This window comes from Triticum urartu, chromosome 4A, assembly GCF_056163025.1.
Source record: "Triticum urartu cultivar PI428250 chromosome 4A, HENAU_Tu73, whole genome shotgun sequence".
NCBI classification, from domain to species: Eukaryota; Viridiplantae; Streptophyta; class Magnoliopsida; order Poales; family Poaceae; genus Triticum; species Triticum urartu.
In genome coordinates, this window is record NC_141876.1 from 63390063 (window position 1) to 63407225 (window position 17163).

At 50.1% G+C, this 17163-nt stretch overlaps 1 pseudogene; it reads right to left on the minus strand.

The window, feature by feature from the left end:
- Positions 1–15241: 15241 nt before the first annotated feature.
- LOC147974782 (uncharacterized) lies at positions 15242–16871 on the minus strand (annotated as a pseudogene).
- Between the last annotated feature and the right edge of the window lie 292 nt (positions 16872–17163).

The following is a 17163-nucleotide window of genomic DNA, read 5'->3' on the forward strand; positions in this document are numbered from 1 at the left end:
TAGTAACATATCCTTCAAATGATAAGTATCATATAGAATGCGGTGTGTATGCAGATCTGACGATAAAATTGCAGATGACACTGGAGTAAATCAGGATAAGCAACACCTCCAACGCAAGCTGAAGGCCGGTGAGAACGTGCTTACGAGGGTGAGGCAGGAGAAAAATGATCTCCAACATGCCAACACCAAGCTGGGCGTGGAACTACAAGATGTTCGCGCCCAACTGTCGGACTCTGTTAAGGAAAATCGGCGGCTTCGACGCGGCATATTTAGTAAGTGCTTGAACGAACTTTGAAAAAGAGTTCGGCGAGGAAGCTGGCTGACAGAGTTATGTCTGTAGGTATGCTAACAGGTCGTCCTGCCGAGGAAATGCCCGGTTCAACGGGTGACCTTCTTCTCGAGCTCTCACAGCTGCACGAACGAGTTCGGCAGGTGATGCAAGGCGTCGCCCAGGCCTTGTGGCCATCCGTCTCCATACCCGAAGGCCTTGGAGAGCTTGCAGAAAAGCTAAAGGGAGCGCGGCGGCGCTTCCGATTATGGAAGATATCGGCCTGCCGTCAGGGCGCCAGGGAAGCCTGCGCAATGGTGAAGACACGGTACACGAAGGCTGACCCGAACCACATGGCCGAAGTCGGACCTGTGGGGCCCGATGGGAAGGAGATCCCTGTGAGCTTAGTGTACGGTCAAGTAGAATTGGCCGCAAAGTATTCCCAACAAGAGTGTAGACTAGACAGCCTTTTGGATGGTATTGAAGAGGAATTCAACCAGTCAAATTGACTATGTAATTTAAAGTGACATGTATAATGCCTTCTAGCCGGATTGTAGATCGTTTGTCGTGGCGGACCTTTTCGCTTCGACCTCGGGACCCGACAGTACGGAGTGTATCCGAATACCCTCTCGGTTATGTAAGAACCGGGGCATGCGTGGAGATCAGGCATAGGGGTCATTAGTGCTTTATCAGACAAGTGCCCAACTAGTTATGTTATATTACATGAGTAGTAAGAAACATCTTCCAGGGAGAATAGTTCCGTTAAGGGTTCCTTTCCCTGGGTAAGCATGCCCTAAAGTGCATGTCCGGACTGCGACAAGAAGCGTAGAAAAAGCATCTGGGGGCAGATATGGATAATAAATAAAAGTCATCTTTTGTTCACCGACCGAATATTCCCTTAAGAACGCTAGCTTTCGGCTTCACCCAGTCTGAGGTACATGTCCGGCTGACCCGGCGGTAACAATCGCAGAGGTGCTCCCCTTATGCCCTAGCCGAATTAACGGGAACATAGGGCATAAATACAAGAGCCAGGCAACCCAGCTTGGCCAAAACTTAAGTCATATCGATGCATATAATGGTGAAAAAAGGTACATGCGGAAGTATGACACATGTGTTGGGCGTGAGGCCCAGGTAAATAATAAGCTTCTGTGAAAGAAGCCCCCAGTTATGAAGAGTGCGGCTAGCGCATCTGTAATGTATGAGTCAGGCACAAGGTGACCCTTGAAGGCCTAGAGAAATAAAAGAAAGAAAGGGAAACAAGACAGATGATGCATATGCAGAAAATGGACAAAGGGAGGGGACTAACATAGAGTCCGGTGCTAGGCGTAGAATCTTCGAAGCCTGGCTGCGTTCCATGGGTTCGGCTCGAGTCGACTAGTCGATGCATCCCGCAGTCGATACGCTCCACCGGTCAGAACTTGGTCGATGATAAAGGGACCTTCCCATTTGGGCTCGAGCTTGTTCTTTTTCTTATCCGGCAGTCGTAAAACTAGTTCGCCAACGTTATAAGTTTTGGCCCGTACTTCTCTGTTTTGGTATCTCCAAGCCTGTTGCTGGTAAAATGCAGAACGGGCTTTGGCTACGTCGCGTTCTTCCTCCAAGGTGTCCAGACTGTCCTGCCGATCGAGCTCGGCTTCTCTTTCTTCGTAAATGCACACTCGAGGTGAGTCATGAATTATGTCAAAGGGCAGGACTGCCTCTGCGCTGTACACCATAAAAAACAGTGTATATCCGGTACTACGATTCGGCGTGGTCCGCAGCCCCCAGAGTACGGAGTCGAACTCCTCTACCCAGTGCGTGTCAGACTCCATTAAGGAGCGCACTAACCTGGGTTTAATGCCGCTCATTATAAGACCATTTGCTCGTTCGACTTGACCGTTGGTTTGTGGGTGATAGACTGAAGCATAATCGAGCTTGATGCCCATTTTGCTGCACCAGAGTTTTACCTCGTCGGCCATGAAGTTCGTGCTGTTATCAGTGATGATGCTGTGGGGGACGCCGTAACGGTGTACAACCCCGGATATGAAATCTATCACCGGTCCGGATTCGGCTGTTTTAACCGGTTTAACCTCTATCCATTTGGTGAATTTATCCACCATGACCAATAAGTATTTTTTTCTTATGGGTTCCCCCTTTAAGGGGTCCAACCATGTCAAGCCCCCAGACCGCGAAGGGCCATGTAATGGGGATTGTTTGGAGGGTGGTGGGTGGCATGTGGCTTTGATTTGCAAAGAGCTGGCAACCGGCGCAACGTTGGACCAAGTCCTGTGCATCTGCCCGGGCCGTTGGCCAATAGAATCCTGTACGGAAGGCCTTGCTTACAAGAGCTCGGGCTGCGGCGTGATGACCGCCGAGTCCGGCGTGAATTTCTGCCAAAAGGTTCTGCCCTTCCTCTTCGGAGATGCACCTTTGAAGGACTACGGTAGCGCTTTTTTTTTGTACAATTCTCCCTCATGGACCCTGTAGGCCTTGGATCGCCGCACTATGCAGCGTGCCTCATTTTGGTCCTCCGGAAGTTCCTGTCTAGTTAGGTAGGCCAGGAATGGTTCTGTCCACAGGGCAATAATGGCCATTATTTTGTGGGCTGAATGTGTTATTTCGGTGGCGGAGCCTCCGATTGTGTGAGAGAGTTCGGTATTGGGTATTTTGGCCGGGTCCGGACTATTGTTATCGGTGTCCCCTTCCCATGCTACGGATGGCTTGAAGAGCCGTTCCAGAAATATGTTGGGAGGGACCGCGTCGCGTTTTGCGCCAATGCGGGCGAGGATATCCGCCGCCTGATTGTTTTCCCGAGCCACATGGTGAAATTCAAGCCCCTCAGACCGAGCCGACATTTTTAAGACGGCGTTGCGATAAGCTGCCATTTTCGGATCCTTGGCATCAAAGTCCCCATTTATTTGGGATATCGCGAGGTTCGAATCCCCGCGCACCTCTAGGCGTTGAATGCCCATGGATACTGCCATCCGGAGACCATGTAGAAGGGCCTCATATTCGGCTGCGTTGTTGGAGTCCGTATACATTATCAGTAGTACGTATTGAACGGTATCTCCTGTTAGGGACGTCAAAACGACGCCAGCCCCTAGACCAGCCAACATTTTGGAGCCGTCGAAGTGCATGATCCAGTTTGAATATGTGCCGTACTCTTTAGGGAGTTCGGCTTCCGTCCACTCAGCGACGAAGTCAGCCAAAACTTGCGACTTAATAGCTCGCCGTGGCTTGTAACTTATGTCGAACGGGAGGAGCTCAATGGCCCATTTGGCAATCTGGCCCATCGCGTCGCGGTTGTTTATAATATCGTTAAGTGGTACTTCCGAGGCTACCGTTATCGAACACTCTTGAAAGTAGTGTCGCAGCTTCCGGGATGCCATAAATACCGTGTACGCTATCTTTTGATAATGCGGGTACCGTGATTTACATGGAGCAAGGACAGTGGACACATAGTAAACCGGCTTTTGAAGGGGTAATTTGTGTCCGTCCACTTCTCGCTCAACGACGAGAACTGCGCTTACTACTTGATGAGTAGCCGCAATGTATAGTAGCATTGGTTCGTCAATGTTTGGCGCGGCCAGGACTGGGTTTGTTGCCAATATGGCTTTTATTTCGTTGAGTCTGGCCGTGGCGGCATCTGTCCACTCGAAGTGTTCGGTGCACCGGAGGAGGCGATAAAGGGGTAATGCCTTTTCTCCCAAGCGGGAGATAAAGCGACTTAGAGCCGCCACGCATCCAGTCAATTTTTGTATTTGTTTGAGGTCTGTTGGGGTAGCCAACTGTGACAACGCTCGGATTTTGGCCGGATTAGCTTCAATACCTCTACTGGAGACAATGAATCCCAGGAGCTTTCCGGCTGGTACGCCGAAAACGCATTTTTCCGGATTGAGTTTGATGTCATATGTTCGGAGGTTGTCGAATGTGAGCCTCAACTCGTCTACTAGAGTTTCGACATGCTTGGTTTTAACGACCACATCATCTACGTATGCCTCCACTGTTTTGCCGATCTGGTTTGCCAGACATGTCTGAATCATGCGCTGATATGTTGCGCCGGTGTTTTTGAGCCCGAAGGGCATTGTGTTGAAGCAGAATGGGCCGTATGGTGTGATGAATGCCGTTGCGGCTTGGTCTGGCTCTGCCATTTTAATTTGATGGTAGACGGAGTATGCGTTGAGCAAACACAATGAATCGTGTCCTGCGGTAGCATCGATGATTTGATCGATGCGGGGGAGGGGGAAGGGATCCTTTGGGCAGGCCTTGTTAAGGTCCTTAAAATCAATGCACAAGCGCCAGGATTTGTCCTTCTTTGGTACCATCACCAGGTTTGCTAGCCAGTCCAGATGTTTTATGTCTCTGGTGAATCCGGCCTCCAATAGCTTGGCTAGTTCCTCTCCCATGGCTTGTCTCTTAGGTTCGGAGAAACGTCGAAGAGCCTGCTTGACTGGCTTGAATCCTTTTAGGATATTTAGGCTGTGCTCAGCCAGCCTGCGTGGGATTCCTGGCATGTCTGAAGGATGCAAGGCAAAAATGTCCCAGTTCTCGCGTAGGAACTCTCGCAGTGCGGCGTCGACATCAGGATTTAATTGTGCCTCGATGGAAGCTGTTTTTGTAGGGTCCGTTGGATGGACTTGGAATTTGACTATTTCGTCCGCCGGTTTAAAGGAGGTGGGCTTGGATCTTTCATCGAGTATCACGTCGTCCTGTTCACCATGGAGCGCAGCACAGTTAGTTCCTCGGTTGCTAGGGCTTCAGATAGTGCCTCAAGGGCCAGTGCGGATGTCTTATTTTCGGCGCGGAGTGCTATGTCCGGATCACTAGCAAGAGTGATGATTCCGTTGGGCCCGGGCATTTTGAGCTTCATGTACCCGTAATGGGGTATGGCTTGGAAGATTGTAAACGCCTCCCGCCCTAGTAGAGCGTGGTATCCGCTGTTGAACGGGGCCACTTGGAATGTAATTTCTTCGGACCTGTAATTATCCGCTGTGTCGAATACCACATCTAGTGTGATTTTCCTAGCACAGCGTGCTTCCTAACTGGGGATGATTCCTCTAAAGGTTGTGCTACTTTGCTCAATGCGGCTCCAGTCTATTTCCATCTTTTGAAGAGTTTCCTCATAGATGAGGTTTAATCCGCTGCCGCCGTCCATGAGTACCTTGGTGAGTCGAAAGTCATCCACGATTGGACTGAGGACCAGTGCGGCTGGTGCTTGGGCTGTTTGGAATTTGGGTTCGTCACTGGCATTGAAGGTAATAGCCGTGTCACTCCATTGGCCGGACTCCTGGACTATGAAGATACAAGATTGAAGACTTCGTCCCGTGTCCGGATGGGACTTTCCTTGGCGTGGAAGGAAAGCTTGGTGATGCGGATATTCAAGATCTCCTACCATTGTAACCGACTTTATGTAACCCTAACCCTATCCGGTGTCTATATAAACCGGAGGGTTGTAGTCCGTAGGCAATCAACTCCATACACAACAATCATACCATAGGCTAGCTTCTAGGGTTTAGCCTACTTGATCTTGTGGTAGATCTACTCTTGTACTACCCATATCATCAATATTAATCAAGCAGGAGTAGGGTATTACCTCCATCGAGAGGGCCCGAACCTGGGTAAAACAAAGTGTTCCCTGCCTCCTGTTACCATCCGGCCTAGACGCACAGTTCGGGACCCCCTACCCGAGATCCGCCGGTTTTGACACCGACATTGGTGCTTTCATTGAGAGTTCCTCTGTGCCGTCACAATCAGGAAGGATGCCTCCTCCCGTCTTTAAAGACGGCGCCATTGCTAAGGGAGCCTTGGCTGTCGGTCAAACCCTCCGGCTAGGTGGTTTTCTCATGACCGCCTGTTCGGCTGTTGCACCGACGGTGACCTCTCGGGTCATCAAAAGCAACCTACACATCAGCTCGGAGCTCGTCGAGCAGCTAGATCCAATGGAGCTCTCTTCCGTAAACGAGCTTTTGGATCGCATCGCCGCCCTAGGAGTCGCTACGGATTACGACCAGGTTGGGCTTAAACCCGATCTAAGAGAAATTAACTCTCCCAAGTCACCCACCACATTGCCGTGGTAGAGGCGCAGTGCGGCGACCCTTCATCTATTTTAAGGACTAGCTATGTCCGAATTCCCGACTCCTCCAAGCCGGATACCCGCGGAGAGGAGGATGTAACTCAAGACCTGAGCTTAGGATCAGGCAACGGGCTAGATTCGTTAGACAACATCCAAGAATCCGAACTTCAGAGTTTGGAAACTCTTCGGCCTCCGAATCTTGAATTGGGTGAGGTTTCAGATTCAACGACACCCGCCCACCCGAACATATGCGATCTCTCCCAAATAAGGCAGAGGGCCGAGGAAAAAGTACATCATTACTGGGCCAGATTCCTCCTGGTTATGAACAGGATAAAGGATTGCCGCGAGGGAGACGCAATCTCAATTTTCTGCAGTAATTGCACGGATGAGGGAATCCTTAACGCCGTAAGTCGTCGTGATATTACACGCTTCGCCGACTTGGCGTCCATAGTACAAAAATACTGTGCGATGGAAAGCGCCTGGAAAACCGAAATAAAGTTTTGGGATAATCCGGCCTTGAATAGTAATCCCGTCCGAACTAAGAGGGTGCATCATCATAGGACACCCGGGATAAACACCAAAAAACCAAAACCCTCTACAGGGCATGGAACCGTACTGGAAAGGTGGCTTGATGGACCCTGTAGAATTCACAGTACAGAGGACGCCACAACAACTCACAGCCTTAGAGCATGTTGGATACTCCGGCAGGTGGCCAAAATCGGCAAGGATCTCTTAATTCTGGAGGCCGCAGAAAGCCAGCCCAAGGACACCAGTACCGCTCTCACAGTCTTCGAGACTTTCACATCAAACAATGTGCGAAAAAGAACACTCCGCAGCCTCGCCGAAGTCTATCAAGTTGCAACAATAAATCCATGGAGCGACACTGCCATTACCTTCAACGCAAGTGATGAATCTAGATTCCGAACAGCCCGAGCACCAGCCGCATTGGTCCTCAGTCCCATAGTGGACGGCTTTCGCCTCACCAAGGTGCTCATGGATGGAGGCAGCAGACTGAACCTCATTTATGAGGAAACCCTTCAAAAAATGGAAATAGACTGGAACCGCATCGAGCGAAGCAGCACAACCTTTAGAGGAATAATCCCCAGTCGGGAAGCGCGCTGCATAGGAAAAATCACACTAGATGTGGTGTTCGGCACGCCGGATAATTACAGGTCCGAAGAAGTCATGTTTTAGGTGGACCCGTTTAAGAGCGGATATCACGCTTTACTAGGGCGGGAAGCATTCACAATCTTCCAAGCAATACCCCATTACGGGTACATGAAGCTTAAGATGCCCGGGCCGAATGGAATTATCACCCTAGCTAGTGATCCGGACATAGCACTCCGCGCCGAAAACAAGACGGCCGCATTAGCCCTTGAGGCACTATCCGAAGCCTTAGCGGCCGAGGAACTGACTGCGCTACGCTCCACGGTTAACAGGGATGATGTGATACTCGACAAAAGATCCAAATCCACATCCTTCAAGCCAGCCGACGAAATAGTCAAATTCCAGGTCCATCCAACGGACCCCAATAAAACAGCTTCAATCAGGGCACGACTGAACCCTGATGCAGACGCCGCACTACGAGAGTTCCTACGAGAGAACTGGGACATCTTCGCCTGGCACCCTTCAGACATGCCAGGGATCCCACGCAGGCTGGCCGAACACAGCTTTAAACCTGTGAAACAAGCCCTTCGGCGTTTTTCCGAACCCAAGAGACAGGCTATGGGAGAGGAGCTAGCCAAGCTATTGGAGGCCGGATTCATCAGAGACATAAAACATCCGGACTGGCTAGCAAACCTGGTGATGGTACCAAAGAAGGACAAATCCTGGCGCCTGTGTGTCGACTTTAAAGACCTTAACAAGGCTTGCCCAAAGGATCCCTTCCCCCTCCCCCGCATCGACCAAATTATCGATGCCACCATAGGACACGATTTGTTGTGTTTCCTCGACGCATACTCCGGTTACCATCAAATCAAGATGGCAGAATCAGACTAAGCTGCAACAGCATTCATCACACCATACGGCCCATTCTGCTTCAACACAATGCCCTTCGGGCTAAAAAACGCCGGCGCAACATATCATCGCATGATCCAGACATGTCTGGCAAATCAGATCGGCAAAATAGTAGAGGCGTATGTGGACGATGTGGTCGTCAAATCAAGACATGTCGAATCTCTAGTAGACGACTTGAGGCTTACATTCGATAACCTCCGAAAATATGACATCAAGCTCAACCCGGAAAAATGTGTCTTCGGCGTTCCAGCCGGAAAGCTCTTGGGCTTCATTGTATCCAGTAGAGGAATTGAAGCAAATCCAGCCAAGATCCGAGCTTTTTCACAATTGGATATCCCAAAGGATCTCAAACAAATACAAAAATTAACCGGATGCGTGGCGGCTTTAAGCCACTTCATCTCCCACTTGGGAGAAAAGGCACTACCCCTCTATCGCCTCCTTCGGCGCACCGAACACTTCAAGTGGACGGATGACGCCATGGCCGGACTGGATGAAATAAAAGCCATATTGGCAACAAACCCAGTCCTGGCCGTGCCAATCATCGGCGAACCAATGTTATTGTACATTGCAGCAACACACCAAGTTGTCAGCGCAGTGCTCGTTGTCGAGCGGGAAACGGACGGACACAAATTCCCCCTTCAAAGGCCGGTCTACTACGTGTCCACTGTCCTCACTCCATGCAAATCACGGTACCCGCATTATCAAAAGATTGCATACGCGGTATTCATGGCATCCCGGAAGCTACGACACTACTTTCGAGAGTGTTCCATAATAGTAGCCTCGGAAGTGCCACTAAACGATATTATCAACAACCGTGATGCAACGGGCCGGATTGCAAAATGGGCCATCGAGCTTCTCCCGTTCGATATAACCTATAAGCTACGGCGAGCTATTAAATCGCAAGTTCTGGCCGACTTTGTCGCAGAATGGACGGAGGCCGAGCTCCCTAAAGAGTACGGCACATATTCAAACTGGATTATGCATTTTGACGGCTCCAAAATGTTGGCCGGACTGGGGGCTGGCATCGTCCTGACGTCCCCCACAGGAGACACAGTCCAATATGTGCTCCGGATCATGTACATGGATTCCAACAATGCAGCCGAATATGAGGCCCTCCTACATGGCCTCCGGATAGCAGTATCCATGGGTATCCAGCGCCTAGAGGTACGCGGGGATTCAAACCTCGCGATATCCCAAATAAATGGAGACTTCGACGCCAAGGACCCAAAAATGGCAGCTTACCGCAACGCCGTACTAAAAATGTCAGCTCGGTTCGAAGGGCTGGAGTTTCACCATATAGCCCGAGAAAACAATCAAGCAGCGGACGTCCTAGCACGCAGCGGAGCAAAATGCGATGCAGTCCCCCCCCAACATCTTCTTGGAAAGATTGTTCAAGCCATCCGTAGCATGGGAGGGGGAACCCGCAAATAACAGCCCGGACCCAGCCGCACCACTCGACGCCGAACAATCTGACACAATGGGAGGCCCTGCCAATGAAATTACACATTCAGCCCATGTAATAATGGCGATCATCGCCCCATGGACAGAACCATTCCTAGCCTACCTTGCTAGGCAGGAACTCCCGGAGGACCAAAACGAGGCCCGCTGCATAGTGTGACGATCTAAAGCCTATAGAGTCCATGAGGGAGAGCTTTATAAGAAAAGCACTACCGGAGTCCTTCAAAGGTGCATCTCCGAAGAGGAAGGGCGGAACCTTCTGGCTGAAATTCATGCCGGACTCGGTGGTCACCACGCCGCTGCTCGGTCCCTTGTTAGCAAGGCTTTCCGTACAGGCTTTTATTGGCCGATGGCCCGGGCAGACGCTCAGGACCTAGTCCAACGATGCACTGGTTGCCAACTTTTTGCCAACCAAAGCCATATGCCACCCACCGCACTCCAAACTATACCCATCACCTGGCCTTTTGCGGTCTGGGGGCTTGACATGGTCGGACCCCTTAAAGGTGGGACCGATAGGAAAAAATACTTACTGGTCATGGTGGATAAATTCACCAAATGGATAGAAGCCAAGCCTATTAAAACGGCCGAATCCGGACCTGTGATAGACTTCATATCCGGGGTTGTACACCGTTATGGCGTCCCCCACGGCATCATAACCGATAATGGTACAAACTTTACCGCCGACGAGGTAAAACTCTGGTGCAAAAACATGGGCATCAAGCTCGATTATGCTTCCGTCTATCACCCACAAACCAACGGCCAGGTCGAACGTGCAAATGGTCTTATCATGAGCGGCATTAAACCCAGACTGGTGCGGTCCCTCAAGGAATCTAACACGCATTGGGTAGAGGAGCTCGATTCCATGCTATGGGGGCTGCGGACCACGCCAAATCGCACCACCGGATACACACCATTTTTTATGGTGTACGGCGCAGAGGCAGTTCTGCCCTGCGACATAATTCATGACTCACCTAGAGTGTGCATGTACGAAGAAAGAGAAGCCGAGCTCGATCGGCAGGACAACTTGGACGCCTTGGAGGAGGAGCGTGACGTGGCAAAATCCCGTTCCGCATTTTATCAACAGCAGGCCCGAAGATATCAAAGAAGAGAAGTACGGGCCAAAAATTACAATGTTGGCGAACTAGTTCTACGCCTGCCGGATAAGAAAAAGGACAAACTCAAGCCCAAGTGGGAAGGTCCATTCATAATCGACCAAGTCCTGACTGGCGGGGTGTACCACCTGCGAGATGCGTCGGATAACCGACTCGAGCCGAACCCGTGGAACGCCACCTGTCACCGAAGATTCTATGCCTAGCGCTGGACTCTGTGTTCGTCTCCTTCCTCTGTCCATTTTTTGCATTTTTCTGTCTTACATTTCTCTCCTTCCCCTCTTTTCTTTTATAGCCGTTAAAGGCTCATCTAGTGACGCGCCACTCGCGCTCATTAAACCTGGGGGCTTCTTTAACAGAAGCTTATCTATACGGGCTTCACGCCCAACACATGCGTCAAACTTCCGCATGTACCTTTTTCTTCACCATTATATGCATCGATATGACTTAAGTTTTGGCCAAGCTGGGTTGCCTGGCTCCTGTGCTTACCCCTACGTTCCCGATTGTTCGGCTAGGCGGTAAAGGGAGCACCTCTGCGATTGTTACTGCCGGGTCAACCGGATGTGTACCTCAGACTGGGTGAAGCCGAAAGCTAGCGTTCTTAAGGGAATATTCGGTCGGTGAGATAAAAGATGATCTTTTTACTCATTTTATGCGCCCCCAGATGCTTTTTTTTCTGCGTCTTTTTACGCAGTCCGGACATGCACTTTAGGGCATGCCTCCCAGCGAAAGGAACCCCTAACGGAACTATTCTCTCTGGAAGATGTTTCTTACTAACCATGTAATATAACATAACTAGTTGGGCACTGGTCTGATAAAGCACTAATGACCCCTACGCCTGGTCTCCACGCATACCACGGTTCTTATATAACCGCTATGGTATTCGGACACACTCCGGACCGTCAGGTCCCGAGGTTGAAGCGAAAAGGTCGGCAACGACAAACGATCTACAATCAAGCTAGAAGGCATTACACATGTCAATTGAAAATTACATAGTCATTCTGACTGATTGTAATCCTCTTCTATACCCTCTAATAGGCTGTCCAATTTACAGTCCTGCTGGGAATACTTCGCGGCTAACTCTACTTGGCCGTATACTAAGCTTACAGGGATCTCCTTCCCGCCAGGCCCCACTGGTCCGACCTCGGCCATGTGGTTTGGGTCAGACTTCGTAAAACGGGTATTCACCATGGCCCAGGCCTCCCTAGCGCCTTGTCGGCAGGCCGATATCTTCCACAACCGGAAGCGCCGCCGAGCTCCCTTCAGCTTCTCCGCAAGCTCTCCAAGACCCTCGGGCATGGAGTGGGCAGGCCATAAGGCTTGGGCAACGCCTCACATTGCCTGCCGAATTCGCTCGTGCAGTTGCATGAGTTCGGGAAGAAGGTCACCCGTAGAACCGGGCATCTCCTCTGTAGGACGACCTATGAGCATACCTACAGACATTACTCTGTTAGTCGACTTCCTCGCCGAACTCTTTTTTCAAAGTTCGTTCAAGCACTTACTAAAAATGCCGCGTCGAAGCCGCTGATTCTCCTTCGTGGAGTCCGACAGCTAGCCACGAACATCTTTAAGTTTGACGTCCAACTTGGTGTTGGCATCCTGAAGATCATTCTTCTCTCGCCTCACCTTTGTCAACATACTCTCACCGGCCTTTAGCCGGCGTAAGAGTTGTTGCTTGTCCGGATCTAGTCCGGCGCCATCTGCAATATGATTTGTCAGATTTGCACCCACACCGCACAATACTAATCTTTCGAAGTGTATCTTACCTGAGGGGGTCTCTTTGGGCTCCCCTGCTGCGGCTAGTGCGGCCTCTAGTTGGGCCTTGCACTTTTCCAGCTCCTGGGACAGTACGGTATTCTTCTCTGTAAGAATCTGCATATCAAATGATCCTTAAATCATTTGCTCTAACTGTTTCCAGTCTCGGGGGCTACTGGTATATATATATATTTGACCAAAATTTTCTTACCCGTATGTCTTTTACATACTGCTCCGTGGCTCTGGCTAAACCATTTTGAGCGGCACGGAGGTACGCATCTCCCGAATTAAAGGCATCTAAAGCCTCTTGGGAGAAACAAGCGTCGCGTAGAACAATCCGGCGACGCCTGTGGTTCATGGCACTCTCCACTTTAGAATTTGTGGCAGACAGCCTGTCCGCATCCTCCGTCGGAGGAGCGTCCGGTGCGCGCCTTGTGCTCGCCTCCGCTTCCTGGCCAGACGTTGGAGCCTGGCTAGTCGAGGCGCGATTGGCAACCTCTCCAAATGTAGTCCGGCGAGGTCTCTTCGTTCTGAAGATAGCACGAACGTTAATATGCCCTGACAGGATAACACCAGGGAAACAGAGGGTGCGCTATACCTTTGCGCCGGCATCTCAGTCCGGACTACATTCCTTTTTGCCCCACGGGGCCCTGCGGCCCCTCGTTGGCTAGCCGCCGCAGGTTCAGCCTCCTGCCTCGGAAATCTCCCCTGCAAAACACGGTTGTCGTCAGAAACACAGGAATACATGAGAATGGAATCTTTCTCAAGGGATTGAGACTCCGGTTTCTGTCACCTGGGAGTCCGGGATTAACCCTGGGTAATCAGCCGTGGTGGCTACCAAGGTATTGTCCTTGCTTAGCTGATGGAACACCCTGTCGATAAGCTCCACCGATATGTCCGGATCCTCTTCGGAGTTCGGATCGAGGGACCGTTCTGGGTCCTTGGGCTGTGGAGGGCGGCTGTTTATATCCTTTACCACCTGTCGCAGTTCCTGCATTGAAGTCGTTAGACTACATATCTAACCGTGGGAGTACAAAACAAACGGGCAAGCGCAATTATTCACTTACCCAACTTGGAGGATCGTACATAGTAAATCCGGCCTGCGGATTGACGTGGAGGAATTCCTCCTTTTCTCCCTTGTACAAAGAGGATAAGATCTTTACTAGGGCGGCAGCTGAGGCCGGCCCCTTACGACCGTAACGTGTGGCGTCATCCTCCCCGTTGAAATCCCACATGGGGTGGCCTCTATATTGAAGCGGCTGCACCCCCCGCATAATGCATGCGGCCATGACTCCAATCATGGTTAGTCCGGAATGAGCCAATAGTCTGATCCGGCCCATCAGGTAAAGGACGACTCTGTCGCTTTCTCTCTGAGAGCTCCGCGGACGCCAGCTCAAGCGTTTCTTCAATGGAGCACTGTTGAACTCAGGGAGACCGACCCGGATAGGGTCCGGTAGCGGGACGTCATCTATATAAAACCATTTCGAAGGCCAGTCCTCAGACGCCTTCTTTGGGGTTCCGGATAGGTATCCGGTCCCGACGATGCGCCATACTTCGGCTTCGCCCACTTGGTATATAGACCCCTTTTGAGAACGGGGCACCAGGCAGAATAACCTCTTCCACAGCGCGAAATGAGCCTCTACGCCTAAAAATAGCTCGCAAAGGGTGACGAAACCCGCAATATGCAATACGGAGGCGGGCGTGAGATTGTGCAGCTGGAGGCCGTAGAACTCCAGAAGCCCGCGGAGAAATGGATGAATTGGAAATCCCAGTCCCCTTATTAGATAGGGGACGAGGCACACCCGCTCTCTTTTAGAAGGATTGGGGGTGCTCTCCGCTTGTTTTCCGCCATTATAGGTGGCGAGACCGGCTCAGACCGGGACCATGTATGCCGGAGGGAGAAATCCCTTGGCCTGAAGTGACGCTAACTTGCTATGGGGGATGGTGCAACTCTCCCAGTCCCCGGGCTTGGGACCGGAGGGGCGAGGGGAGGAGCTGCGACGGCTGGTCATGTTGGAATGGACCTTTGCTGGAAGCGCTCTGATGATAACTCGCAGAGAGGAGAAGATGTGGTTTGGACCTAAATGCCCACCCCGTTAAATAGGCGGCTCATTTATACGGCTAGGGGCGTGGATGTAAACACGCCCTGGCTTTTCGCATTCGTTTGACACATGGAAGATGGCCATTATTGGACGTGGAAGCCGAGGAACACTACATTACGAAAATCGGACATTATTCCTACAGGTACACAAGATTTGGAGAAGAACCCGCCTTGCAATGCCGAACAATCTGCGCGCCGGACTCGTCGTCATTGAAGCCTGGTTCGGGGGCTACTAAGGGAGTCCTGGATTAGGGGGTGTTCGGGTAGCCGGACTATACCTTCAGCCGGACTCCTGGACTATGAAGATACAAGATTGAAGACTTCGTCCCATGTCCGGATGGGACTTTCCTTGGCGTGGAAGGCAAGCTTGGCGATGCGGATATTCAAGATCTCCTACCATTGTAACCGACTTTATGTAACCCTAACCCTATCCGGTGTCTATATAAACCGGAGGGTTGTAGTCCGTAGGCAATCAACTCCATACACAACAATCATACCATAGGCTAGCTTCTAGGGTTTAGCCTCCTTGATCTCGTGGTAGATCTACTCTTGTACTACCCATATCATCAATATTAATCAAGCAAGAGTAGGGTATTACCTCCATCGAGAGGGCCTGAACCTGGGTAAAACAAAGTGTTCCCTGCCTCATGTTACCATCCGACCTAGACGCACAGTTCGGGACCCCCTACCCGAGATCCGCCGGTTTTGACACCGACACAGTGCACTCGCTCAGTCCTCATGATGTCTTTAGCCCCTTCAGGAGTGACTTGTGCAAGCTTGGCTTTATAATAGTTGAAATCTTGCCTGTTGGAAGCCTTAGCAACTGGCCAGAATTTCTTTTGCCACTCATGATTTCTATGTTTCTTCCTCCAATTAGCATAAATGTGCCTAGCACACATCCTATGATCTACAGCAGGAAGGTAATCATTCACTGCATTTATCAAGCCCTTCTGCTGATCAGAAATAATAACCCAGCCAGCTCCATTATTGTTTATTTCCAAGTCCTTAATGAGTATCCGAACAAACCACTTCCATGTGATATTAGTTTCATTCTCAACTACAGCCCAGGCTAGTGGATACATCTGATTATTTGCATCTCTACCTATGGCACACAATAGCTCACCCTTCACTGCACCTTTGAAGAAACAACCATCAAGGTCTATTACTTTTCTACAACCAGCCTTGAATCCTTGCTTCATTGCATTAAAGCACACATAGAAGCTCTGGAATACACTTTCCTCCATGTTGGTTGGATCTATGCAAACAGCAGCTGTGCTTTCAGGGTTGCTCCTTAGCAGCTCAAGTTGGTAGTCAAACACTCTAGTATATTCATTGTTCATTCCACACAATAATTTGTCCATGACAATTCTTTTTGCATGCTTGCACTTTGAAGTGGAGACATCAGCAAACATATCTTGCAAAACAGTTGCTTTCATGCTCTCAATTTTCCACATAGGATTTGCCAATATGAAGTGCTCATAACTCTGTGCAATCACCTTTGCAGTAACCAACTTGTTGCATCTGTTATGTGCACATTGGTGATCATCATTATATGTTATGACTTGGAATCTTGAAGTCCTTGATCTCTTGGCTGCATATATCAGCCATGGGCAGCCAGGCCATCCACACTTTTCCCTTACTCTGTCACACTCAGATTTCATGAACTTGATGCTCCTCTTTGTTACTAGTCCATATCTTCTCAAAGCTTTGCACAGCTGATTCTTGCTTCTAAAAACCATGGTCAAAGCAAAATGTGGTACTTCACTTTCAGGGTTGTATCTTGGGAATGTACTCTTCCTCTTTCTTATATGACCATCTGAATCTTCATCATAGCTGTAGTCCTCATCAGATGAATCATAGTTCCAATCCATTTCTTCTCTTTCAATTTGCTCCTCCATGTTGGCAATCAATTCAATTGGCACTGGCCCTGTAGCATCCCTACCTATCTAGCTCTTGGAGTCCCTCATCCTTTTCTTAAATTTTCCTAGCATGTCTCCTGAGCTCCACAACTTCTGAATCCTCCCCACTATCATCAGTATGTCCAATGTATTCAGTGTCACTGTCTGAGTCTGAATTTTGATTGCCACTGTCAACATTTGCAGCTATCACCATCTGGTTATTGACATGCCCTGAAGCCTGAGGTTCAGAAGCACGGGTTGATGCAGGTTGACTTGGATCCAAAACCTGAGAAAAAAACTCCTTCCATGCTTGCCATTTCATCCACATCTACTTCTCTGGCATTGCTTCTTCTCTGCTTCAAGGGGCTGCAAATTCTTTGAGTGATCACACCAGTTTCATCAGGTATGAGCACATCAGTGTCAGACTTTGCAGGTTCAACACCAGTTACTGCATCTGGTTCATCAGCAGTTATAACTGCATCTGGTTCTTCAGCGGTTATAACTGC